The sequence below is a fragment of the Plectropomus leopardus genome, chromosome 23, assembly GCF_026936395.1.
Source record: "Plectropomus leopardus strain MGB_pleo_1.0 chromosome 23, ASM2693639v1, whole genome shotgun sequence".
Taxonomy (NCBI): Eukaryota; Metazoa; Chordata; class Actinopteri; order Perciformes; family Serranidae; genus Plectropomus; species Plectropomus leopardus.
The window spans coordinates 19,299,336-19,320,108 of record NC_142198.1 but is presented as its reverse complement, the minus strand read 5'-3'; the positions used below and the strand labels follow the sequence as shown (position 1 = coordinate 19,320,108).

At 40.2% G+C, this 20,773-nt stretch overlaps 1 long non-coding RNA gene across 1 annotated transcript in view; it reads left to right on the top strand.

Annotated features, from left to right (window-relative positions):
- The first annotated feature begins 456 nt into the window (after positions 1–456).
- The window catches only part of LOC148185728 (uncharacterized), a 151,745-nt gene continuing 131,428 nt past the window's right edge, over positions 457–20,773 (top strand). The window contains exon 1 of the long non-coding RNA XR_015775770.1: positions 457–841. This is a non-coding gene — a long non-coding RNA (uncharacterized LOC148185728). The remainder of the gene's footprint in view (positions 842–20,773) is intronic.

The window sequence follows — 20,773 nt, the reverse complement described above, 5'->3', positions numbered from 1 at the left end:
TTTAATAAAATAAAATAAATTAAAATTAAATTAAATAAATAAATACATAAATTGTTATTATCATTATTATTGTTATTATTATTATTTAATACTGGTAATAATAATAATAATAATAATAATAATAATAATAATAATAATAACAATAATAATACTAATACTAATACTAATAATAATAATAATAATAATAATAAATAAATAAATAAATAAACAAAAAATGACCAGAAAATAAGCAAAAAGTAGTTAGTTTTAAAATAATCTCCTTTTCACCTTTTGAAAATTCTTTTTTATCTTGCAGGACAGTTATTAAGTCATCATCTTTTTTGACCCAGGTTTTCCAAAGTTATTAAACCAGTTCTCTCTGTTTTTCTAATTTTAAATGTTTGTGAAAGGCGTCTGCAGGCAGCACAGGATCCAGGGTCCAAAAGGTGTGTCCACTTTAGTTGCCGCACCGCTGATTAGGCCACGCCCACGATGTTGTTGCGCGTGCAGGTACGTTAGCCAGACTCGAGCTAACTTGCTAAAGTGGTCGCGTGAATCGCCTGTCGGGATTTATTTTTGCTTTTGCGAGGAGCTTTTACCTTCGGTGAGGTGTGTGAGGACTTCTGCAGTTTGTGGCCATACAGCCTGATGTGACTGTAACACAGAGGAGCGCAGTGGGACAGAGAGGCCCAGTGGACTGGTTATACTGGGACAGAGAGGCCCAGTGGACTGGTTATACTGGGACAGGCAGCACGGCAGACTGGACTGGTTTTATGCTTCGAGGTTTAGCAAGCACTGAAGTTGGACATAGAGCAGATAAAAACGGGGACTTCGCGGTGGACAAAGCTGAGAGTGAGGACAGGTGAGTACAAAACGCCATTAAACTACCTCTGTGTCTCCTGTGCTGTCACATGTGTTTTTGTAGCTCTTGCGCGTTTCATGTTCAGACAGCTGTTGACTCTGTTGAAGTGTTGGCTACTGAATTTGTGGCGTAATATTGCTTTTTGCATTTGTTGTCGGTCATTTTTGTTTTGAGTTTTGTCTCTTTGGCTGGCCAGGCTGAACTGATAAATAATCGTTTGAGGCTGGAAATATTGTGGTGGTCATGTTGGTTTTGTTGCTCTGCTGGTGTGAACATTGATATTTACTAGGATTTATTTTGTAATCTTAATACGCACCGTTAAAAAAAGCTAGGAAAAAGTGTCTAGGGAGAAAAGAAAAAAGCTAGGAAAAACTCTATTTGTTATTGTCATATTTACACATCTAATGTTATGTTACAGAATTATTATATTTATTTTAGCACTTTTTAAATTTTTTTTCATTTTTAAAATGTTTTAAAAAAAACTAATTTATCAGCCCTTTTGCTGTTTTACTATTTTTTGGCATCTTTTGGGTCATTTCTTCTTTCAGTGCTCATTGCCTTCCTCCCATAATTCTGAGAGAAATTAATCAGATTTTCTTAGGTTTAAAAGGGTTAATTGCTTGCAATAGCCTTGCAATATTCATACTTTCAATAATCAGTGCAATTCAACAATCTTCACTTGGTGTCCATGCATCAATACAATATTACCACGCAAAATATTGCAAATACTATGCTGTGTCGATTTTTTCCTTTGCCTCCAGTAATCAGTAACTGACACTTCCTGCATCGTATACCTTAAAGTAAAATGAGAAAAAAAATACTGTATGTCAGTGGCAGTACATATTGTGTGGTCCAAAATACTCCTGTAAATATGAGACTAAAGTTGTGTATACATGTTATGTCTACATTATGTTGTGTCTTTGTGGTCTTTTGGTGTCTCTGTTTAGTTGTTTTGTGTGTCGCTGTGGTTGTTTTGCCCATTTTTGCAGTTATTTCATGTCTTTTTGTTTGTTGTTTGTTTGTTTTTTGCAATCTCTTTGTGCACTTTTTGTGTCTCCTTGTGGTTCTTTTGAATTTCAGTAGTCATTATGCATCTCTTTGTGGTAATTTTGTGTCTTTGCAGTATCTTCTCATCTATGTGTGGCTGTTTGTGTCTCTTGTCTCTTTTTGTAGTCACCTTGTGTTTCTTTGTAGTTTCTGTCTGTGTTTGTAGTTGTCTTATGTGTCTTTGTAGTCATTTTGTGTCTCTTTATTGCTGTTTTGTGTCCATCTAGTTGTTTTGTGTCTCGTTGCCATTTTGTGTCTGATTGTAGTTGTCTTGTGTTTATCGTTGTTTTCTGTTTGTTTTTAGTTGTTTGGTGTCTATCTGTGGTTATTTTGCCTGTTTTTGTAGCCATTTTGTGTCTCTTGTTGTTGTTTTGTCTCTTAGTAGTCATTTTGTGGCTCCCTTGTGGTTGTTGGTTGTGTATCTCTTTGGTTGTTTTGCCCATTTTTGTAGTTATATCACATCTCTTTGCTGTTCTTTTGCATCTCCTTGTGGTCTCATTGTGTCTCTTTGTAGGTGTTTTGCTCGTCTTTGAAGCAGTTATGTGCCTCTGCTTTTGTTATGTCCCTTTTTGTAGTTGGAGGACAAGGCCTTCGTCATACCGTTAGTGCTTTCAGAATTTACTGCTGGAGAAACCCCAGGCAATGCTCTTTCAAATGATTTCCCAGTGTGTTGTTTGTGTGTGATCTTTCTCCCTCCTTGGGCCAGGCTGCGTCTCACTTTATACCTGCTCAAATCACTCAACTCGTCCCCTGGTTACCGCATTAGCCCCCTCGCCCTCACACTGTCTCTTATCTGTCCCCTCTCCCCTGGCCTTTGATACACCCCTCCAGCCTCACACTTCCCCTGGAGTGCAATCTGCTGTCCGCTTGTATTGATCAGGCACACAAGGTTTTGATTAGCACACTTGGCTGGATAACGGGGGGCTTCACTGCATGATTGTTCTCTGCCGTTCCTCTGTCTCGTTCCGCTATTGGCCGGGGAGTACTTCACTTCATTGGAGTCAGTGATTGGATGCACCCTGGACCCCCCACACACCCTCTGTGGTAAAAGATCCAAGAGTGTGATGCTTTTTTCACTTGACTGAGTGTTTTTGTGTTGGTTTTGTCACATGAAGGTGGGTTAAATGCAGGCAGCAATTTAACCTTAGAATACATCCGACCATATACACAGATAAAAGACAGTCGTCACATTTGGCACAAGAAATCTTGTTGTCTTTTTATCATTTTTTGTCTCTTATTAAGGTAATTTTGTTGAATATTTGCAGTTTTTGTATATATTCTGTGTGTCTCTCACCTCAATTAGAAAGCAAGACACAGACTGGTGGTTTTGTGTCTCTTTGAGATAATTTTCAGTCATTTTGTGTGTTTTTGTAGTTGTTTTGGCTGTCTTTGCAGCATGTTAGTGTCGTGCTGAGATAATTTTATAACATTCTTGGTCACTTTGTGTAGCTTTGTAATTATTTTATGTCTCCTTATGGTTGCTTTTACTGTTTATTGTGTCTCTATGCAGTTTTTTTTGCCTGCTTTTGTGGTTATTTTGTGTTTCTTTGTGGTTATTTTGTATCCCTGTTGTTTTTTTGTGTCTCCTTGTGGTTGTTTTGTGTCTCAGTGGTTGTTTTCTGTCTCTTTTTGGTTGTTTTACCTCATTATGTAGTTATTTTGTGTGTCTCTGTGTTCATTTTGTGTCCATTTGGGTTTTCCCCCTATTTGTTGTTGCTTTGTGTCTCTTTGCAATTTCTTTGCATCTCTTCGTGGTCGTTTTGTGTCTCTTATTTTTGTCTTTTGTGTCTAGTCATTTTGTGTTTCTGTGTTTTTGTAGTTATGTTGTGTCTCTTTGTGGTTGTTTGGTGGTTGTTTTGTTTTCTAACTGTACACACAGATGAAAGATAGTGGTCACATATGGCAAGAAAAGACAAAGTGTTCAATATTGAATTCTATAGGCGATGCGGTGAAGAAAAGCCCCCAAACAAAAGAACCGGCATGAGGGGAGATGTGAGGTCGATACGGATGTTTAATCAAGAGGGACGCCTGAGCTTTTTTTCTCATTTGCGGGAGAAAGAAGGAGACAAGGGCACGCCGCTGGACGGTCAGGCATTCTGACATCGCAGCCTAAGAGTCAGCCACCCATTGGCCCATTCACCGGTCAGCCAATTAGGTCGCGGCTGTTAAGGTTTAATACCTACAGTTAAGGCTACTATTGTGTGCCAACTAATGCTATTTCAGGCTTTCACTCACTGTGGAAGCTTTCATTAAATCCAGAAGAATGCCGGGGCTATTCACTCAGAGGCTCGAGTTAAAAGCTCTGCATTTTTATATTTCCTTAACATTCGTCCCCACATATCCCCATCTCCATACTCAAAGACACAATCCTTCAACTAAAGTCACTTGTAAGAGCAAAGAAAGTTGAATTTCACGTTTGACTCTTTGACTGTTTTTCATTTGACTTTTCTGATGTCTGAGCTGCATGGGCGGATAATGAGAGAATGGGGCCTGTGGGCTGTGGTGTGCAAAGGGCCCCTCCACCTCTCCTATATAGCAGCAAGACACACAGATTTGTGGTGGTTTTGTGTCTCTTTGTCATTGTTACGCATCTTTTGGGGATTTTTGTGTCTTTTTTATGGTCATTTTGAGTTTGAGTTTCTTTTAAAAGGTTTGTAGGGTGTCTCTTTGCAGCCCTTTTGCATGTTTTTTGTAGCCATTTTGTGTCTCTTCATGCCTCTTTGCAGTTGTTTTGTGTCTCTGTGAATGCTTTGTATGTTGTAATTTTGTGTCCCTTTATCGTTCTTTTGCGTCTTTGTGGTTATTTTGTTTCTCTTTGAAGTCGTTGGGTCTCTTTGAGATAACTTTGTGTCTCTGAGGTAATGTTATGCCTTTTTGGGTCCCTTTCTGTCACTTTGTGATCATTTTGTGTCTCCTAGTGGTTATTTTGTGTTTCTTTGCAGTTGCTATGCATTTCTTTATGGTCCTTCTGTGAGTTTCTGTAGTTATTTTGTATTTCTTTACAGTTGTTTTGCCAGTTTTGTAGTTATTTTGTCTTTTTTGAAGTCTGCTGGCATGTCTTTGTGGTCTTTTTGAGACCCCTCCTATACAGTAAGAGTCAGTTTGAGTGACATTTGCAAGTAAAGGCCAATGTCCCTCTGACACTAAAGGGCCCCTGTGCCTGGTAGGCCCCTTCAGTAATCTATCCACGGGTACTTTGCAGGGTCAGGATGCTCCCACCATTGCAAAGTTTCAAAAACTTCTGCTCACTTGGGATTTTCATGTGATTCGCTGACTCTCTTTCCCAAAAAGTCAGAACTGAGTTCAGAGTTTCATTTGAGAGGTTTCCACAAACATTTCACGGTCATCTGACTTGATGTTTCCGCTCCTTGTTCCGGACTGAGTCATTGTAAACAGTGCCCCTATTGAGAGTGAAACTTATCAAACAAAAAGGCAAGGGGACGGGCGCTGGCACATTCCTTCAGTCGTGTTCATTAGTTGCACGCTCGCTGTGATGCATGCTGGGGAATGTTGGCTGGGCTTGGCCGACCACTCGAGCGCTGAGCGCGCCAGCAGATGTAGCGAAGCCTCTCCAAACAGAGGGGATCTGACTCGCTCAAACTTGGCCCGGAGTCTGGGGAGTTGTTGATGGAGCCGGAGGAAGAGAGGAAAGAGAGAAGGGTATGCAGAGAGGAAAAGAAGAAGAGAGAGGGAAAGAGAGGAATGCTGGAAGATAAAGAGAGACAAACAGAGAGGGGATGGGGGTGGGAGGTGGGAGAGGAGTTGTTCCCCAGAGGGATCACTCTTGGTGTCTCACTCCACTGGTCCTTCTAATGTGTGACGCTCAGGAGATTGACAGACTGTGTAAGACTCAGCCCACAGGAGAAAACAACAACAACACAAGTCAGACACATGAAAACACCAGCTCGACCGGGCTGTGGTGAGCAGAGACTGCGGTGGGGGAGTTGGATGGACAGCAGCACTGGTTGATGTAACCTTTATGCATTCTGGGAGGGTCAGCTGAGCACACGCGCTGTTTATTTTTTTCTCTTCCCCACTGTTGTGCCACATACTTGCACAGTAACATGAGTTTAAATGTGGATGTTGCTTTGTACCACCTCAATGAAGCAGGCGGGGTGAAGTGCTCTTATTTCTTATGAGGTCGAATCCTGCGTTTTGAAATGTTCCCATGAGAAAATGCTGTTGTAAGAGGGCTTCACATGATATTTGATAAAGTAACAGAAAACGGGAGGGAAATAGGTTATATGGAGGGACATTTACCACAGTTCATCTGCACATACTACAGTGTTTTGACACAAAGCTGATTGAAAATCAGCAAAGAATTCTTTTAAACACATTTTTCTGTGATTTGATCAGCACCAAATGAATCCCATTAACCTCCACTGGCTATATTTTGGTGTTAATTGATTGAACTGGTCGTTTAAAGATATAATTTATTAGCCAACGTGATTAGGTGTACTTAGCTACTTTCTCAAACACCATAATAATTTGAGGAAAAAGTGTGTTCATGAGTCACGCCTACACACACACACACACACAAAGCGGTATCCTCTTATGTCTTATTATCTTGTCCACAAAACCCAAGAAGACAGAGAGAAAGCAGGATAAGCCCTTTTTTATGGGCCTGTACGTTTTCCTATCTCCCCACCAGCGCACCTCGCATGATATACCTCCGTATCAAGCACTGTGATGCTCCCACCTTAAAATTGAAAAATGCTATAGCTCTCCACAATCCAACATTCTCACATCCTCTCCATCATGTACTTGACACATGGACATATAATTGACTGCAAAAAGGGGAGCGTTTCATTCACATGTATCTCTCAGCTTGACCTTCAGCAATGATGGAGTGAAAACATCTGAATGAAGATGGATGGCAGGCGCCGACAACGCCATGACCCGGTGCTCCGCCTGACTAGCAGGTTTAATACGGCCATGGGCTAATCCTCATTTAGGAACTATCATCACCGCCATCATCACATACATTCTCAGAGCTATTAATCAAGGTCGAGCGAGGAGCATCTATCACGCACAAGTGGAGATGTGTACACATACTGCATTGTGTACTCGTCATTAGCATACAAAACACGCTTTTTCACATGCACAACTGGATATGCAAACAGCATATCAATTGGTAAATAACTGGATATTTATGCATTCTTACAAATTCAGTCTTTCTTGGGGTTATTTTCTTATTGTCAAGTAATTTGCTAAGCTCACAGCTGAGTACAAGGTAACAAAAATATCGAACTTGATTTTTAAAAAGGCAGCGTTTCTTCTTCTAGGAGACCCAGGAGATATTTCTGTCAGTTTATTTTTGTTATTTTATAGGAAGTTTTAAAAACTCATAGAATTCTGATAACCACTCTAAATTTGTATAATATATGCAGATGCATATGCTTTGTATTTCTTGTGTTTACACTCAGATGCATGCTGGATATTGTGCCAAATAATTTGACTTGATGTAATTTTGTGGTCTATGAAGTATTATTATCAACCCAAATATCTGTAGTCAGTGGCTTTGTTTGTTTGTTTTTTATGATTGGGCTTTGGCATCGTCCTTTGGGGACTGCCCAATTTCCAAAGCCCCAAAAAACACATCTCCTGCCGTTAGATAACCCAATAGCTGAATGGTTTTCAGATATATCCAGAACAATCATAATGATGCAGTCTCAATTCAAGACAATGGCATTAACTTTTACTAAATTTCAACACATTTTACTGTGTATTTAGAAAAAAAAATCTTAAATAGTTTCTTTGTTTTGAGACAAATGTGTCTGTTTATGTTAAAAAAAAAAATCTTGGCAGTGCACTAATGTGATTTTTGGTTTCACACAAGACACAAACACTAATCTGAGTGAAATTATGTGTTTGTTTGACCGATCAGTCATGCCTGACCACCTCTTTGCCCCTTTTTTGTTGCTGTTTATGCTCCGTCACCTGACTTTCTCTCTGACCCCGACAACCTGCACCTCCTGGCTCACAATTATGGGCCATCTACGAATTATAGTGCTTTTTAAATGATTATAATTTATGACATTTTGGAGGTATGACTACAAACAGTGAGTGAAGCAGTCTGTTGAAAACGTCTCTTTCTGGTGCAGTTGAGCTGTGTGTTTTGGGATGCACGTGTGTCTCACACTGAGGGTGGGCTCCATAAAGATTCCTGCACCTGGGTGTGTGATAACCAGCAGCTGCCTCTGCATGTGTGTATTTGTGTGTGTGTGTGTGTGTGTGTGTAAACGTGTGTGCGTGTATATCTGTGTAGGCTGACACCATGATGGCTGCCATATGGGAGCCATAACTCCATTAGCACGTAAACAGTCTGCCAGGCTTACTTGGGTGGGACACAGAAGCCAGACAGCACTACACAGACATAAGCAAACAGGAAAAGCTGCACTGACTGTCGTCCATACAGGTGAAAACATTATCTGTGACCAAATTAGTGACATTTTTTTTCAAAAGCATCAAAACCATGAGACACAATAGACATTTAAAAGGATCACTTCACCCCATTTTTTTTGTAGGCTGACCCAGAAGTTAGTGTAACTCTGGTTCCACTGTCAAAAAGCCAATGGGATTTTGTAAATTTGTTATTATTATTGCTAAAAATATGCACAAACAAAAGTTAATTTTTACATGTTTTGTTCAGCAAGACAATCCTAACAAACAAACAGCACTTTAATGATTTTGAAGCGTAAATGCAATCAGCAGAATTAAAATGCCATGGTCACACGATTCATTTCACCACCACGACGACGCTGTAAAGCTGCGTTTGACCACAGACCTTATTTTTAGGCTTCTGACCAAAAACCGATTCAAAAAAACCCACTGACTTTGAGACAAGAAAACAATTGCTAACTTATTTTTCGGGTTTTAGCACTCGTTCCTGCAGCACACACTGACATTTTTCCCGTTAAGTGCCACCAACCTGTTTTTTTTTTTTATGTGCTGAGATTTTGTTTGTCAGTCTGTCGTGTTTCTGCCCCACTTCAGTGAAGGTAAATTAAATTTCAGTATAGTTGCAAGATTTGATTGGATTGCTCAAAAGCAGATGTGGCCTCGTGAGCACAGCTGGGATAAAGGCATTTATATTTTCAAAAGTATTTTATGTTTGAGTGTGTGTCAGTAAAATGATTATTAAACGATGTTGGCGCTCAAATTTGAGTGCCATTATCTTTATTTTTCAACTTGTGTATTTAACAACTATGTATTTCTTATATTTTATCTTCTTATGCACTCAAATCACTTTTTTGCTTTTTGTATGTTGTTCATGACTTTTGAACTATCTAATGTGTATATTTTTCCCAGTGTGGGATGAATAGATTCTTATCTTTTTAAAAATTATTTTTCTGACACACATGTACCAAGTAGTAAGAACTAAATGAATAGTTACCTGAGGGACACTGGATTAGAAGATATTTTTCATTTTCCTACCTTTAAGTATTAAAAAATGTAAATTGAAAATCTCATGTTTTCACATTTATCATCCACAGACCTTACTCTCAACATGTTTCTTTTAGAAATTAATTTGTCCATGAAAAACTGTTCAGACGGAGGCATGTGGTCTTTCTTAAGAAGTTTTTCAGATTCCATTTTTTCGATGTTTTCAGGGAGCCCAAACTAAATTCCATTCACCGCCATTGTGTCGGGATAATAAGTAGCAGATATCTGAAAAAATTGCAGGCACATACAACTAAAACTGTCTTCATGGTGAGTTATTAAAATGAAAATATTTGCGATTTGGGTGAACCAGGACATGAATTCTAGTCGTGTAATGCAGCTTTCATGGCAGCTGACATGTAACCGTGACTACATAAAACTCTTAGTTAACCTACATGTACAAACATGTTACGTGTCAGTTTCATATGTGATAAACAAGGATGATCTGTCAAGTTGGTCACCATCTGTGAGCACAAATCTATACTGTCTCTCTGTGTCACGCACACACACGCACGCATGCAGACTTTACGCTGCATTTAGGCATCACCTCATCACCACTTTGACTCACTGACAGTCATCTTACATGTGACACCTCCTGCTTGTGGTTACATGTGTGTGACACATCTCCCATCAGGAATCAGCAGCTCAGTCCGATGTGACAACACCGCCTTGAAGTCCTCTGTGTGTGTGCGTGTGTTTGTGTGTGTGTCAGCGCGGTGACCGCACATGACACCCACACACAGAAAGTGACACATGAGCGCAGTTTGACCAGCTGTCACGGATAACTTTTTTGGTGTCATGTCACATGTACCGACGGGGGTTGTCGTCGAGCTGGATGGCAAACAAAGCATGCGTTGTTTCATCAGAGATACTCAACAGGCTTTGCTTGGTGGCCACGTTTGCAAAATGACAGGCAGCACATTTGTAGGATTTTAGGACATTTCAAGGATTTTTAGACATTTTTACGATTTTAGGATCTTTCTAGGAATTCAGAACATGTCTTGGACTTCAGCATGTTTCTAGGATAGCCGCACATTTGTAGGATTTTAGGACATTTCTTGGATTTTAGGACATTTCTAGGATTCTAGGATGTTTCTAGGATTTATGGACATTTCTTAGGTTTTGGGATATTTCTTGGATTTTAGGACATTTTTTGAAATGAAAGACATTTCTAAGGAGTTTAGGACGTTTCTGAGATTTTAGAGCGTTTCTAAAATTTTAGGACGTTTCTAGGATTTTAGGACCTTAGGGGCTTAGCAAGAACCTCCGTCAGGGGGTGTGGGGGATCCTTCATTGACAGGTTTTGATAAAAAAGCTCTATTTTGATGCTGTTTTATGCTCTGTGGCACCTTATGTATACTGAAAGTACAAAATCAGTTCCCATTGTGAATCACTTTTGAATCACATTTTTATTGTGAATTAGGAAATGGTTGGGAGGCCACCCAGCACTGTATCTGGGGCCAGATTTGACCTGTGAGCTGTAAATTTAGTTTCACTGGCTTGGAGGGCTGAAATTGAGTGCATTTCATTCTGTATTAGTATGCTGTATATGTTGATACATGATAGCGCTGCATCGCCACTAAATGCACGCTCGTCTGAAGAGTTAAGCCTGCCTGAACACTGGAGAGGAGGCCAATTACATCGCCTGGATTAAACAGCAAATCCCAGCTATAATGAGAACCAATCACAATGGCCGCGGGGTATCTTAGCAACCAGCAGCGCTTGCATAGTTGTTTGGGCATAGTACAGAATATTGTTGTTGTTGTTGTTGTTGATGTTGTTGTTGTGATGGAAGCACAGATGGGGGGGTGGAAAAAAAAACATAAATAGGGAGAAAAGTGGTTGTGTATAAATATGTGCAGGGAGACAAAGAGAAGGCCAGAGAGGAAGATGAATACAGAGAAGGCAATAACAATGCTGTGAAGTGGGTGAAGTGGCAGGCATGTGAAAAGGGATGAAGATGAGACATGAAGGAAAGATACACTGCGAGTGCGAGAGAGGAAAACAGCAAGACGGACAGAAATAAGAGAGGCAGAGGAGAAAACATTGAGGGCTCTAGAAGGAATTAGGCAGCTTAGGGGGCATTATGTCAGTGTACATAGGATTTAGAGTATAAGTCTGGATTATGGCCTTTTGCTTTGATAGAAAATGCCACCTTATAGGCTACGGAGCTGTGTTTTGTTCTTTGGGCAGATATCAAAGAGGGCACCCTGCTGCTTTTTGGAATGCACGGTCAGAAGGTGGGCACTCAATCCCTTTCACTGAGGAATGCCGATGGGATTTGTAACGCCAACCTCTCCGTTTCTTACTGTGTGGGGCCACATGGACCACAGTCCAACAATGGCAGACGAATAAGGGGAAATGCAGGTGTACGGGCGTGCAGACAAAGAAATGGACGCACACTCATACACGCACCTGGTGACGCGGCTCACTTTGAAATGCATTGCATCGTTCTGTTTAATTTCACTTCATTTTAGATTACCAAATCTGAGTTGTAAAAGGGAAAGTGCAGATAAGAAAACGGTGAACAATTACATAGTTTAGGAAATGGATTTCAGGCTTGCATTCAAACTTTTCCCGTGTCACATCCCAACCTAAGCGTCAGAGTGAATGTGGCATTTTACATTATTGCAAACCTTATGTGGCTGATATGTTGAAACTTTAAGTTTCAATTGTTTTTTTTGTGTTGTTAGTGTGGTTAGGTTTAGGCACAAAACCTCTTGGTTCGGGATAACAATGTTTTTGCTTAAAATACCTGGTTTTGTCGTTACAGACACAGCTGGAAATGTCCCGACCTCATTAAAAATGCCTGCCTTGGTCACCACACAAACAGCTTGTGAAAAAATACTCACTTTTGTTGCTACAAACAGTGCTGGAAATGTCCTGACCTCTTGTTATAAAGCAGCCCAGCTGGAAATGACTTGGCCAAGTTGGGGGCATCGCGTGGCTCAGTGAATAAAAGCAGTCGCCCTATAAATGAAGGCAATGTCCTTGCTGCAGTGGCCGTGGATTCAATTCCAGCTCGAAGCCCTTTGCTGCATGTCATCCCCTCTCCTTAGGCTTTCACGCTATCGATCTTCTGTCCTGTCTAATGAAGGCAAAAATGGACAAAAAAATAATCTTAAAAAGAAAAAAAAATCTGTTAGCTGCAACAAAAGCTTGAAATGTCCCGACATCTTGTTACAAAATACTGGCTTTTGTTTCAACAAATATGGCTGACTTTTTGCTAAAAAAAAAATAAACCTTACCTCACGTTAAAAAAATAACTGTTTTTGTCTGTACATAGAGAACTGAAAATGTCCCAACCTCTCGCTTAAAAAAAAATTGGTTAAAAAAAAAAAAACACTCGTTAAAAGATACCTGTTGAAAGTTGGCTCATATACATGTAATCTGAAAATATGAAACGTACAAATGTAACATATATGTGCTTTGCAGAAACGTACAATACCAACATTTTATAATCAGACTTGGCTGAAAATATTTTAATCTCATGCTTTCTACTCATAAAGTATTGTAGAAGTAAAACATCTTTTTTTCTTAATGTTCTTTTACTGTGATCACCATTTTTAGGTGTAAATTTACTGTGTTTTGTATTTACATTATGCAACACTGCAGCAGGTGTATACAGCAAACACAACTTACTATACAGGAAGATGCAGGATCTGCCAGGAACATGCACAAATATCTACAGTCCCTCACACAATGTTTGATCTATATATATTAAAAAAACAGCTTTCTTTTCATTCATACAAACATTCACACATGCGCACCCTGGAATTTCCACTCTCTGCTTTCCCTCGTGCACGTTTATTGTCAGCCACATGAAGGATACCGTGTGATTGGTCTGAAATCCTACACAGTCCTCCTACACAGTAATGTGCTGTTTTGCAGCTCTCTTTCAGGTGCCTCAGTAAATAGGACCATTGTGTGGAGTGCATTACCCAAAGGTTTTACTCCCATCTCTCCCTAGTGGTTTGTGGCTAGTCCCATATTGGCCTCACTTTTCACTGCTGAAGTCAAAAGCATTATGGGGTTAGGGCGAGGAGCAGGCTTTACATGTTGAAAGTGGGTGTTTCAGAACACTGTAGGCGAAGAATCATGTTTTATTCGTTTGCCTTTTCTCTGTAAAATGGCTCCACAGCATGATTAATAGCATGAAACTAAAATAAATTACGTGGCCAAAAACTAATTAAAGGACCATGCTGAAGCTTTTGCATGTCTTAGCCCATTAACTGCTAATTATGCATGCTACATTTTGCCAACAATCTTTCAAACCGTACCACGCTCTGAGCCTGATTTCGTACCCGCCAGGCAACTATTGGTTTGCATTTATTTCAGAAACAGTGTGAAAAACACCTTGCAGAGATTTTCTTGAGATGGCAACAGTCAAGTTAACCTGCAGTTACAATATGACTTTGCATTTGCATGCAGGGACCGACATTTCTTGGTGAAGCATTGAAATGCATAGAGCCAAGTGCTGCAAAAGCATTGCCCAAGGTAAAGAAATGACAGACAAATATACAATAGATGTTAGAAAAAAGGTAACATACGTTTCTTTGTTTCTTGTAGTAAAACATTCCTTTTCGGTTGCTAGGTTTTGAATTGACCTTGAGAACATTAAAAGCGATCTTTAAAAGGGACTTACTTAGCTTTTCCTTATTTTCTGTCATATTCAGTGTCTGATTTTTGTTGTTGCCAAAAATTTCAAACTATGAGGTAAATATATTTTTAAAAAATCTGATGCTTCAGACAATTTGAAAGCTATTTCTGCCTAGTTTTATACTTCTGTGACAAGCCGACATCAGCTCAAAATTCATTTTTTTATTAGGTCATCTTTTTTGGGCACACTTGGCAAGTGTTGACATTATGTAGCCTATACTTCTAAATGTAGCTTCATGTTACTGCAATGCTCCGTAGAGCTGAGGGGCACTGCTGATGAGCATGAGCGACCCCTTTTTAAATACTGGGAGTCTTTTGATGCAATATTGATTTTTGCTGCTTCAAATGTTTGTTTAGTTTGACTAACACAAATAGCCGAGGTGACCTCTTCAGATTGCTTGTTTTGTCTAATCAACACTCCTGAACTCAAGTACTCTTTATTTTAATAAATAACAGATAAAATATTACATTTATTTTTTCCCTTGATTAATGATTTAATTGATTAATTGTTTATTCAAATTGACAAATTGGCTATTTCAGCTCTACTGTAATGGTTCAGTGTTTGCTGATGGCAGTTTACTTACAGTATATACTGTACGGTGCAGTTTTTCCTTCATCTCAGTTCTTTTATATGTTTTTCCGAGGCACATGAACTTTGTGGTCAGACACAGCGAGACATCACCTTGTTCCCCTTTAATATCTAATCTCAGTTTGCCACTTTTGTGTTTTTATCTCAGTTCTTTTGCCACTCAGAAAAGATTCGGAGCAAGTAAGTCGAAACTGTCTGAACTCCCCAAACGAAATGAAAGTTATAAGGGTGATGTTACCCTGAACAAGTCGCCCCATCATGGCATGACTCACATTTACACAACCCCTGAAGGCACTAGAGCTCTGATGTCTCCCTCTCTGTGTTTCTGTCTCTGCCTCACTCTGTCTTTCTCAGCACTGCAACTTGATGTCAAATAGAGTCAGTGCCCACACCACAGGCCTGAGGGAACGGAGAGACAAGTCTGCCTTTCTGCAGTCTCTTCTCTTCATCTTTCCCCTTGACTTTTTTTCTTCCTTTTTCTAATACAATGAGAAGAAAATCCACATTTTGAATAGTTACTTTCAAAATTAAATTTCTTTCCTGTCATGAAAAACCCCATAAAGAGGAATGCATTGATCAAAAGAATTCTAGACAACACTTTTAATTAAATCATTTTTTCACCCATTATTGGTATTTATTTTCCTGACCACTCATTAAAAATATCCAGTTTGGCAGCCACAAAATAATAACTGGAAATGTCCTGACCTCTTGTTGGAAAAATACCCACATTATTGCTACAAGCATGACTGGAAGTATCCCGACCTCTCGATAAAAAACACCCACTTTGGATGCCACAAACACGGATGAAAATGTCCCAACCTCTCCTTAAAAAATACCTTGTTTGGTGGCCACAAAAGCAGCTGGAGATGTCCAGACCTCTTGTTCAAAAAATACACACTTTTGTTACTACAAACACAGCTGGCAATGTCCCAACCTCTAGTTAAAAAAATCCCCACTTGTGGCTACAAGTGCAGCTGTCCCAACCTGTCATTAGAATATGTCTACTTTAGTTGGTACAAATACCACTTCAAGGGACCCCTTTTTAAAACACACACAAAAAAACAAAAAAAAAAAACGCTTCTATCCCGAAAACTACTGACTTTGATTGCTACAAACATGGCTAAAAATGTACCGCCCACTCATTCAAAAATTCGCTAACGCATAACTACAAGTGCAGCTGTGAACGTCCCAACCTGTCTTTAAAAAATACCCATTTTAACGCTAAAAACACATCTGGAAATGATCTGATCTCTTTGGTCAACACAAATACGGCTGGAAATGTCCTGACCTATCGCTTTTTTGTTGCTACAAACATGGCTTGCATGACACAACCTTTCATTGAAATGATTGACTGGTTTGATCTGCTTTTTTTTGCTAATGCAAAATGTGCAACGTCTGCATTCACCATTTTTAGCACTTGTTTGCTTAATTATTATCACAGCCCATTAATGTGCATATTATTTCAATCGACACTGGCAGCACTATTTTTGAATATGATGAGCGGAGATTGTTTTCACCAGCTGTCCTTGCCTCTTCTTTTTTTTTGTCGAGGAATCTGACAATGAAAGAGAGCACATCGAAGGGAACCGTGTGCATGTGTGGAGGGATTTGTTAAGAGACAATAAAGAATGAGAGTGGGAGGGGAAGGAGGAAAAAATAGACGAGGGGACAATTAGGAACAGCGAACGTTAGAAGCAGTCAAGACACAGATTGAGAGTAGCGAAGGAGTGAGAAGGAAGAGTCTCTTGTGATTTATACGGTTATTATCTCTTGCACTTGTGGGTGTGAATGGAAGCTGTCATGCATGCACCCTGGCAGGTCTCCTCTCCTTGTGTTTGGGGAACGGGGCCAGTCCCCGGGGCCCGAAGTTTGGCATTAGCATTCCGCGCGGTAATGGGCCCCCATTTGCCGCTTGTCACCATAAGATAGGTGGCTTCGTCCTCGCCAGAGTCCCCTCCAGCTGAGTGGGGGCCCGTGTCCCTGTTGTGCTCAATGACCCCTCTCATTCTGACTGTCGATTTCCTCTCCCTGCTTCCTGGCCGCTCGCCTTCCTTTTATTCCATCTCTTTGAGCACAAAAAACCTACATCGAACTTTAAAAAAAAGGTTCATTTGGTTATTCTTTGCCATTAAATAAGCATTTCTTCTCCAAATGAATGAAAGCCGAACGGTGACGTGCGGTCGGTGAACTCCAGTCATCGCCGGTCTAATCCCACGCGGCCCAATGAGAGCAGTTATTTTCCGGTTTCATGCGGTCATATTAGGGTTCATGATCGAACAGATGCCGGTGTGTGTGCAGGCTAATGAGGTAGCAGAGTAAGGTTCAGAGTTCGCCCGTACTCTCCACCGTGGAGACCTGCGTTTGTTTGGAGCCGTGCCCTCAGCTCCGTATCGCCCTGAGCAGAGGAGACAGAAGATCACTAAGGTCTTGACCATTCTACAGCAGAGAATATTAATTGGAAATTGGTGGGGAAAAACATTTTTTTCTCTCTCTCCTGGAGCTGTGAAGGATTTGAAAGGTTAGATGAGGGGAATGTAAAGGGCTGAAAATGCTCAGAAATTATAGACTTACATGCATCACATATGTTGAACACTCATTAAACTTTCATAAAGTCCTTCGGGAATTTTTGAATGGTTTTAAGCTTAGATGTTTTGTTCTACAAAATAAAATACATCAGTAACTACCCTATTTGGGAATTTTAAAGCTGCATTGTGCCTCAAAAAGGCGGTTGCTAACAAGTAGCTACAGAACGTCATCACTGCAAACATGGCTTTACAGCCTTGTCGCGGCGACATTGAAATTATGCAGCCATGATGTAGTTTGTTCATAACGTACCAAAAGCTTTTTACTTCTTGTGCTTGAATTTATGGTTTAAAAATGATAAAAGTAGGGTTCATTTGTGAAGATTATTTCACTGAACAAAATGTTTAAGTAAATTTGTTTAAGCAAATTTCTGTTTGTCACAGAACTTTATTTTTTACTTTTTTATTTGCAATAATACAAAATCCAATAGGAAAATGTAATGACTCTGTTTTGATAAACAGACCCATATAAAGGACTGTGTCTTGCTGATTTAATGCTTTTTAGAAATGTCACTCCCTGGAGCAGTGCATTTGCAGCCTATTTTAGTTGGAATTCACTTCTGCTTCTTTTTGAAAATCCCTGTCGCTACGTGACAAACATGGACTTTTAACCAAGAGGCAGGTGTTTGTGTCCTGTGTCAAACCAAAAGTCAGCATTGTTATACAACTACGTAATTACGCAAAGTACGTGACTTAGAGTTACTTCTATCCAATACGTAGTTATTTTAAACAAAACCACAATCTTTTCCGAAACCCAGCTTAGTATTTTTTGTGCCTTAAACCCAGCCTATGTAGCTTTACTTGCTAAACCTAACCTAAAATATTATATAAACAGTCAAAGTCTGAGAATACGTTGCTCTGATGCCACATGTAGCAGCAGCAGGTCAGAAAATGCAAATGCAATCATTCTCCAATCATTTCAGTGGATTTCCATTGACAAAAAAAGAGGAATGAAAGTACAGAAAATGCACGGCTCTTTTCATTTCAGTCTCTCAGATGTCTGTGTGAGACCAAAGTAGACAGATATCCATCATACTGTCCAGATGATCATTGTGATAGAGCTATATCTATATCTGGAAGACACCAGAGGGCCTTTAAAACGGGAGAACAACGGATATGTGGGTATCAAATGAAGGCATTAGGGAGAGAGCGTGAGTGACACAAACATGTTATGAGAGATGAGCAACATCTGGTGCGATGGATCTTATCCTCCGGTCGCCGGTCATTACTTCGAGTTTCGACGCAGACCCACTATTTGCTCTACTTGCCATACTAATCTTGGCCCTAATTCCCATGTATCCCCTGGCTTAATGGGCTCTTTAGAGCATTAACATTTTTACTTTGCCTACTTGTTATAGCACACTTTTAATGTTGGTGTTCCTCCTGTGTGCAGTGCAGAGCAGGAGCTTTCCGATTGTTTGCATTGTTTAAGTAGCATTACGGAGGATTTCCAGGAACATCTTGTTTGAATTTAGGTATTAATTCCAAATTATCAAATCAAGAAAAACAAAGGAATTAAGTGAGATTTCAGCATTATTGCACTTTGACGGTTTCATGCAAATGATGAATGGCTTCCTGCAGAGGACTGTTTGCTATTCTGCAGGAGATCTCTGGGGACTTTATAAAGTGTATTATTTTGCTCCCCTTTTCAAAACTGGTGGGATGTGAGGGAAGAAAGGCAGAGAGCAATACAAGGGGTTAGAGAGGTGGTTGAAACTGCCTCCGACAAAATGAGCGTGGCCCCTGAACTAAACCCAGGGGATTGAAAGTGGATTGAATGCATCTCGCCATATATAGACAGCGGCTGGCACAGCAGGGACAGCGATAGGGGGACTTGGAGCGAGTCGACAAGTGGGACGAGGATGAAGAAAAGAAGCAGCGGGGAGAAAGAAAAAGAGCAGTGGTGTGTTACCAGCTGACCACTGGAGCTTTTCGAAGCGCCCCCCCTCCTCTCCCATTATACCATTACTGAGACTGAGGGTCCTGTTTTCACCCAGTCATGCAGCATTCTGGTACAGCGCCAAGCCTGCTGGCTGCCCCCGCTGAGGGTCCCACCGCCTCGCCGCGCCATCAACACCAGGAAACGGACACAATCAGAGGAGCCAGACTAATTCCTGGATGACAAGAGCAAGAGGGCATTGGGTTCCTAGGGGTTAAAATGCCTTAATCTTTTTATCCTGTGCTAGAGAGGACTATTCACAGATTTGATACACTCACTCTAAATCCCTAAGTGGCATGCGAGGGCAAGGCTGAGGGGAATTCCACACAAACAGATGAATCCTGGCAGCCAGCCGAGGATGGCGGAGCTCTAAAACATCACATATATGCAGTTGGTTGTATAATGTACATCATAACGTCTTCCTTTTACCTTGAAGTCTATATGTTTTATGATTAGATGGTGATGAAACTGCTGTCAGCGAAGCAAATTCTGTGATAATCTCACGGAAAACATCACAATTTTTGCATGGTGAGTCTCCCCTGCAAGCATTAATATCAGTAATACTTAACATATGGCATGAATAGGATGCCATGTGGACCCCAAACAATTTTCCAATTCACTATAAAAATAAAGTGACTCACATTGAGAGTTGTTTTTGTACTTTTCATTTACATAAGGTGCCACAGCGCATTAAACAGCATCAAAATAGAGCTAAAATAGAGGTCCTAGCTAACCACCTAATTTCCTAAATTCCCAAATAAGCCTGCAAATTCTAGAAATGTACTAAAATCCTAGAAGAGCACTAAAACTTGAAAAATGTGCTTAAATCCTAGAAATGTCCTAAAATCCAAGAATGAGCTACAAACCTACAAACCTGCTGAAATCTGAAAAAAATGGCATAAAATGCTGGAAACATACTTAAATCCTAGAAATGTGATAAAATCCTAGAAATGTCCTGAAATACTTGAATTGTGCTTAAATCCTCAAAAAGTCCTAAAAGCCAAGAAATGTCCTAAACTCCTAGAAATGTCTTGAAATCCTAAAAAAGTTACTTAAATGCTAGAAACATGTTAAAATCCTAGAAATATCCTAAAATCCTAGAAACCTCGCAAAATCTGACAAATGTCCTAAAATCAGAGATGCATGCTTAAATCCTAGAATCCTGACATTTTGCAAAAGTTCCCCACAAGAAAAGCAAGATGAGTATCTGTCCATCATAACATCTTCCTTTTAGATTGATGTCTAAATTACCACTGTTTTCACATAGTCTCCTCCCCTGTAAGCATCTATATTCTCTTCTCTGCACTTTCTCGGTCCTTTCCAGCATACTCTTCCTCAGCATCCCCAGCTCCCTAATGAGGCGTGATCACTGTGTTAAACTGCTAATTAAAATCAGATATTAAAGCCCACTACCCATAATCCCTCTTGGCTTGCGCTACAAACACCAGGCTGGCTGTCGCCTGGCATTATGCTCTGACGGATCCCAGGCAAGCGGGGCAACAAGTCGCTCACCCGCCTCACCTTCACAGAGCAGCCAGTGCATCAATCAGCAGCTAATCTTTAAACTCTGTAATATGGGCCATGATGAAACGTTGATTTCCCCGTCTCCGTTTCTCGGCGTGACCCAGTTGCGGTAGAGGCGTGACTGAGGATGTGTGCATAAGCAAACAGAT